Source organism: Eumetopias jubatus, unplaced genomic scaffold (assembly GCF_037043125.1).
Source record: "Eumetopias jubatus isolate StellerSeaLion01/CBP00866 unplaced genomic scaffold, mEumJub1_p1.0 scaffold_11, whole genome shotgun sequence".
Lineage (NCBI taxonomy): Eukaryota > Metazoa > Chordata > Mammalia > Carnivora > Otariidae > Eumetopias > Eumetopias jubatus.
Genome location: NW_028274817.1, coordinates 3,589,706 through 3,596,962, shown reverse-complemented (window position 1 = coordinate 3,596,962; position 7,257 = coordinate 3,589,706). Strand labels below are relative to the sequence as shown.

The window sequence follows — 7,257 nt, the reverse complement described above, 5'->3', positions numbered from 1 at the left end:
AAATGACCAAGCCCTGTGAGCCTCAGGTTCTTTGTGAAGTGAGCAGGTTTGATAAACCCTGTCTTGTAGGGCTGCAAGAATGTATGTAATGTATGGGAAGTACCTTGCACAGTGCCTGGCATATACTGGAACTTTGATGAATGGCAGTGATTTCGAATGTTGTTTTGATCCCGGAGCTTCCGCTCTCTCCTCTGAGATTTTGTTGTTGTTATTCACTTCAACGGTCTTCAATCTACCCCAGAGGTTTCTCATGTTTTGTTGTTGAGTTTTTGCTGTTGATATTGTGTTTTTTATTGGTTTCATTTTCCCTTCTCTAGTTTTCCAGGTTTGATTTTGGAAGCAGAAGACAGCAGCCTGAACTTCACCGTCATCTTGGCAGCTACAAGTAAGGCACTTAATCTGTAAACAAAAAAAAAAAAAAAAAAAAAAAAAGCAGAATTGACATCTTTACAACATTTGGTTCTCCATCAATGAATATGGTATACTGCTCCATTTATTCGGGACTTTTTTTTTTTTTTTTAACCTGAATCTATCAGTAAATTTGTATAGAAGCCTCCGTAAAGGTCTTATATATATTTCTTCGGCTTCTTCTGTTGGGAATGGGATATTCTCTATTACATCTTCTAAATAATTATTACTTGTGTGTGTGTGTGGCAAGGCTCTTGATCTTGCTATAGTGATCTACCATACACTATTTTTCTGAAGTCTCTTATTAATTCAGATATCCCACGTACCTAGTTCTTTTTTTTTAATTTAATTTAATTTTATTATGTTTTGTTAGTCACCATACAGTACATCATTAGTTTTTGATGCAGTGATCCACGCTGCATTGTTTTCATAGAACACCCAGTGCTCCATGCAGTACGTGCCCTCCTTAATACCTATCACCGGGCTAACCCGTCCCCTACCCCCCTTCCCTCTAGAACCCTCAGTTGGTTTCTCAGAGTCCATAGTCTCTCATGGTTCGTCTCCCCCTCCGATTCCCCCCCTTCATTTTTCCCTTCCTTCTCCTGATGTCCTCCATGGTATTCCTTACGTTCCACAAATAAGTGAAACCATATGATCATTGACTTCCCCTGCTTGACTTATTTCACTGAGCATCATCTCCTCCAGTCCCATCCATGGGGATGTAAAAGTTGGGTATTCCTCCTTTCTGATGGCTGAGTCATAGTCCATCGTAGATATGGACCACATCTTCTTTACCCATTCGTCTGTTGAAGGGCATCTCGGCTCTTTCCACAGTTTGGCTATTGTGGACATTGCTGCTAGGAACACTGGGGTGCATATGGCCCTTCTTTTCACTACGTCTGTGTCTTTGGGGTAAATACCCAGGAGTGCAATTGCTGGGTCATAGGGTAGCTCTACTTTTAATTTTTTGAGGCACCTCCACACTGTTTTCCAAAGTGGCTGTACCAACTTGCATTCCCACCAACAGTGTAAGAGGGTTCTGCTTTCTCCACAACCTCTCCAACATCTGTTGTTTCTTGCCTTGTCCATTTGGGCCATTCTAACCAGTGTAAGGTGGTATCACAATGTGGTTTTGATTTGAATTTCTCTGATGGCCAATGATGATGAACATTTTTTCGTGTGTCTGTTAGCCATTTATATTGTCTTCTTTTGAGCAGTGTCTGTTCATGTCTTCTGCCCATTTTTTGACTTGATTATTTGTTTTTTGGGGTGTTGAGTTTGAGAAGTTCTTTATAGATCTTGGATCTCAGCCCTTTGTCTGTAGTGTCATTTGCAAATACCATCCTCAATGGAGAAAAGCTGAGAGCCTTTCCCTTAAGAACAGGAACACGCCAAGGATGCGCACTCTCGCCACTATCGTTCAACAGAATCCTAGAAGTCCTAGCAGCAGCAATCAGACAACAAAAAGAAATAAAAGGTATTCAAATTGGCAAAGAAGCAGTCAAAATCTCTCTCTTCGGAGATGACATGATATTTTATGTGGAAGATCCAAGACTCCACCCCCAAAGTACTAGAACTCATACAGCAATTCAGTCGTGTGGCAGGATACAAAATCAATGCACAGAAATCGGTGGCTTTCTTATGCACTAACAATGCAACTGTAGAAGGAGAAATTAAAGAACCAGGTCCATTTACAATAGCACCAAAAACCGGAAGGTACCTCGGAATAAACCTAACCAAAGAGGGAAAGGATCTATACTCTAGCAACTACAGAACACTCATGAAAGAAGTTGAAGAAGACCCGTGTACCTATTTCTTTGAATTCTCTACATAGATGATCCTATTGTTACAAAACGTTATCTTCCTTTTCAATAGCCATTTATTTTGAGACGCATAGTTCGACTCTGTTCTAATGTACTTTTGAATGGTAGAGGTGAAAGCATACATTTGTGTCTTGTCCCTGTCTTCAAAGGGAATCCACCTAACATTTCACATTTAAGTATGTGTGGGGTAACTAGTAGGAAAGTTGCTGAAAGTTTTTACCTTGTACTCATGTTGATTTTTTTCCCAAAGGCTTTTATCATACATGATACAGTGACACAATGTGTCCCCTTAATTTGCCATTACGGGGATTACAAGTGAAAGTATTTTCTAATTTAAACCATATTTTCATTTCTTAGCCACAGCCTGTTCACTCAGTTCACTGCTATATTGAATATGCTATCAATTTACTTAGGATATGTGCTACTCTAAGAGTGAACTTGGCTCAAGGGTTCTTTTCAGTGTGGAAATGGGGGGCTTAGCTGGTGTTAGACTTACAGAGAGCTAGCCTGGAAAAATGAGTGAAATAATTCCCCATATTTTTGTATGCTTTGGGAGACTTGACTTAAGATGGAGATTAGTTTTTCCTGATCATTGGTAGACTTGACCACCCAAACTGCCTGTCCGGGAGCAGGGTGGTTCGGGTGTTCAGGAGAGCTTGGGTGTTGAATATAGTTTCACTTTGTATTATTTAATTAAAGTCTTCTATTTCTTTATGGACTGATTTGGTCCTTTATTTTTTTTTTTTTAGTATTGTCCCTTTCACCCAGGATTTCAAATGTAATTGCATGATATTTATAACAAAGCCTTTATTATAGAAAATCTGAAACACACACAACAGTAGAGAAGAGTATAACAAACCCATGATACCTGATAACCAGTATCAATAATCTTCAGTACATGGTAAGTCTGGTTCCATTATACCCTCACTTTCCCCGCATCTCTGCCAAAGGAATAATGTGAAAATAATCCAAGACATCATGCTATTTCATCGCATCTCATCAGTATTTCAATATGCATTTCTAAAAGACAAGGAATCTTTTGTAAAACATAGATTCAATCCAATTATCATTCATACAAATTTAAATAAGTTATTATTGGTATCAAATATCCAGTTACTTTTCACATTTAAATTATATGTAAAAAAAATTTAAGTTTCTTTGAATCACAAATAGGGTCTATATTTTGTGATTTTTTGTTATATCCCTTAAGTCTTTTTTAATCAATAGATTCCCCACCATCCCCTCCCCCCCCCTTGCAATTATTGTTCTTCAGGGGAAAAAGCAGGTCAAATTACGTGACATTTCCCATAATCTGACTTATGTTGAACAAAACACTTTAGTGTCCTTTAACATGTACTTTGGCCTCCTACTTCTTTAAACTGATAGTCGCAGGTAGAAACTTGATCAAATTAAGTTTGCATGTTTGTTTGTTTGCCATATTTTCTTTTTTTAACAAGACCGCTACATAGGTAATGCTGTGTACTTCCATTATGAGGAAGATAATGTTTATTGTCCTTTGTGCTGAAGTTGGCAGTCCTCAGTGAACATCACCTTTATGTGTGTCTTGGGGGTTGCAGAGTGATGATTTTCTAATTCTCTCATTCATTCTTAGTTTATTAGCTGAAAAACTTCTATACGTAGAAAAGTTTCCTTGTCCACCATTTGGTTATCTTGAGGGAATCATGTACTTGTTGTGTTTTTACATCATTTAAATATCTTCTGCATCAATATTTTGTACAGTTTTAACTTACAGTGTTTACTTGTGATTTTTTTCTTTAGTCCCTGGTCATATCAGCAAAAAAAAAAAAAAAAAATGTCTGTTTTATAAGTATTTTCAAAGAATTGGCACTTGTTAGTTGGTCTTACTGTTTTCTAATTCATTATTTCTACACTTATCTTCATTCTTTCCAACCTTGTACTCCTTTGGGCTTAATACAATGTTCATTCCTTAGCTTCTTGAATTTCTTGGGTGCTTTAACTATTTCTTTTTCTGATACATCTATTTAAGACTATATATTTTTGATTACCATCTGGGCTATACTGCACATGTCATGCTATGTAGCTGCATGTGTATTGCTTGAATTTTTTTAAAGATTTATGGTTTTATTTTAGAGAGTGGGAAGGGGCAGAGGGAGAGAGAGAATTTCCAGCAGACTCCCCACTGAGCGTGGAGCCCAACACAGGTTTCAGTATCATGACCCCGAGATCATGACCTGAGCCAAAGTCAAGAGTTGGATGCTCAATTGACTGAGCCACCCAGGTGTCCTGTATTGCTTGAATTTTTCACAAGTTGGCTAGATCATTCTATTACTTACGCTATTAGAATATTTTCAGTGTGTATCTCAAAATTAGAAAGTGTAAAAATTATTTTGAGAAGACTGTGAAGATTATGAGAGAATGTTATTTGGAGGAAGTTTCAGGGTTTGACAGTATTTTATTTTAATTTTGTTATTAATTACAGAAGAGACTTAAACATAATTAACTGCTGGTGACAGAGTTGGGTTTAACCCAGGGAAGCAAAGAAGTTTAGCACTAGAAGATCGATCAATATAACTGGCCACATGTAGCAGTCAGGATTGTTCAGGAAATTCAAAAGCACCGTAAATAGTCAGCCTGGAGGGAATTTAATGGAAGGAATTAGTTATACAAGTGATAGAGAGGCCAAGCAGGGGAGAATTGGGAAACCCAGTAATTAGCAATACGAGCAAGTCTCTCCCACCTCTAGGCTAGAAGAACAAGAAGAGGAAATAGTGTTACTAGATCCTGGAGTTTGGATTCAACAGAGTCTGGAGCCATGGTGGGTCGATCTGATGGTAGCTGGAGCCATGAAGAATACGTGGCCATTGAAGGAAATGCCCCTTGATGTAGAGGAAGGAGGAGAAAATCTCTGACTGCTCTATTCTTCTGGGTTTTAATCTCTTGATGGATGGTGTCTTCAGTTAGCTGAACCAGAATGACAAGCAAACGTTGGCCGAGTTTAGGAATTGTAGCCTGCAGGGGTCAGCCCCTGCATAGTCTAGAGCAGAGCAGGGAGAGTGAGGGATGGGTCTGGGTCACGGTGAGTGAGACCAGGATTGCCTTATTGCATTAACGGGTTAAAGGAGAAAAAGCAGATCTAAATTGATACAGAAAAGTATCTGATAAAAATCAACATCCATTCATCATAAAAAAGAGATGTTAGTCCAAAGTATGAGACTGGAATTATGGGTTTTGGTGAGGAAGACCAGAGAGAGAAAGTGCCATTCTTACCACATCACATCAAGGGTACATAATATCAACATGATTTGTCACTGTTGATGTTGACCTTGATCACCAATTGTGGTAGTGTTTGTCAGGTGTCTCCTTCCCTTGAGCTCAGGTGCAGAAATAAGGGAAGGAGAGAAGAGAGGGGTCAGCCCTTGACTAATTTCCTAAATCACCTGCCCAGGCATCAGTGCTAACCATGGCTAACCTGTCGCACACATTAGAACCCAACAAAAAAAATTCAGCCTCGACTTCTTACAGTGTAACAGAAATCTTCTAACGTGCACAGTAATGAACAGGCTCATGGTGTGTATAGAGAAGATAAGGGAGTTTGGGCCCAGCTGAGAGGGACCCTGAACATCAGAGCACAGCGTGTGAACCTAAGTTTATGGGTGGCGGGGAATTAAGCAGCAGAACGCCGCGATGACATCCGGGCCCCCGTCATCCTTCATTCTTCTTGGCAGTGGGGGTCGGAGCTGTTTTCTCATGTGCTGCCTGTTTGCTCACCTTCCTCACCGGGTACTTATCAATACCTCGGAAGGGTGCCATTTAAACTCCCATGTGAGAACAACAGTTTGCTCATTTTGAGACCAAAACATTTCAATAAAGAATCCCATTTGCTTTACATGTGTTCCCTTTTTACTCTTCCAGGTTGACCTCCATCCAGTGGCTGTGCTATACATCATGGCCCCAAACCCAGGCAAGCATGAAGTCTTGATGAGGAACTGAAAACACTAGCTGAGTTCCCTCGTTGTAGAGCATGAATTCTCTAACCCATGGTCATGTACACAATCACAGTTTCCATCTGAATCTTGGTTGTAGGCCTATTTCTCTGCATAGGTATCACCTTAACTGGCGTGACTTTTCTGTCACTAGAATGGTGGAGTTGCTAACCAAATACAAATTCTTAGGTTCTCACTTAAGCGAAAGTCAACTAACTTACTAGGTACTTGTTTCACCCACTCACTTCCCAGTAATAGTGATAGGAGCGCGAGGCCCAGAACTTGGGCTGCTCGGGCACTTGTTTCTTGTGTACTGCTGCTGAACGTGTATGCTAGCAGGAGAAGGGCCAGAAGGTTTCTCCTATTAGGAAAGAGAGTTAAAGGTCTCTGTCTCTTGAATGTGCCACGGGATACTTTACGAAAATACTTGGTTTTATACTTCTGGAGCCCACTGGAATACTGTTTCCCCCCCCCAAACCTAATTTGACTTCCTACTGTGCCATTTCTTCCTAAATTGGTCATTTCTTCCTAAACGGTAGAGCTGTCCCTCCAGTACTTGGAGGACACTGGCTCCGCTCGCTCACTCTGCAGGGAGCAATCTCTTGCCATCATTTTATTCTTTCACAGCATGGTACTGATTTTCATGAAAAATGTGACTTTTTAAAGTTACACATATTCCAGGATGGTTCTGTCTACTGTTGGCTGTGTTAAGTATCAGGCCCCTCTCCTACAGATGTTTAGGGAGGTGTACTTGTGTTACTGATCTTATCTATGTTTATGGTTGTGTTGATATGTTGCGTGTATTATGAGGCCAAATAAAGTTGATCCAACAAGACCGTGTGAGTTTTGAGTGAGATGATTTTATTTAGCAAATATTTCCTGATTTCCTACTGAATGCCAAGGCCCACGCTGGGCCCGGGAATACAGAGCCCGGCATGTGACCCTTGCTCCAAGGAGCTGACAATCGTGGTGGCATGGCTGCTACAAACCTTTGACTGTTTTCCAGAGTCCTAACAAGATTGCTTCTAACAGTTTCTGCTTGGTTTTTTGATGTTTCTGTG

At 40.0% G+C, this 7,257-nt stretch overlaps 1 long non-coding RNA gene across 1 annotated transcript; it reads left to right on the top strand.

The window, feature by feature from the left end:
- Nucleotides 1-325: 325 nt before the first annotated feature.
- On the top strand, nucleotides 326-6,989 carry LOC148162964 (uncharacterized). Its single transcript, XR_015769419.1, has 3 exons — nucleotides 326-385; nucleotides 2,981-3,132; nucleotides 6,126-6,989. It is a non-coding gene; the product is annotated as an uncharacterized LOC148162964 (long non-coding RNA).
- Nucleotides 6,990-7,257: the final 268 nt, after the last annotated feature.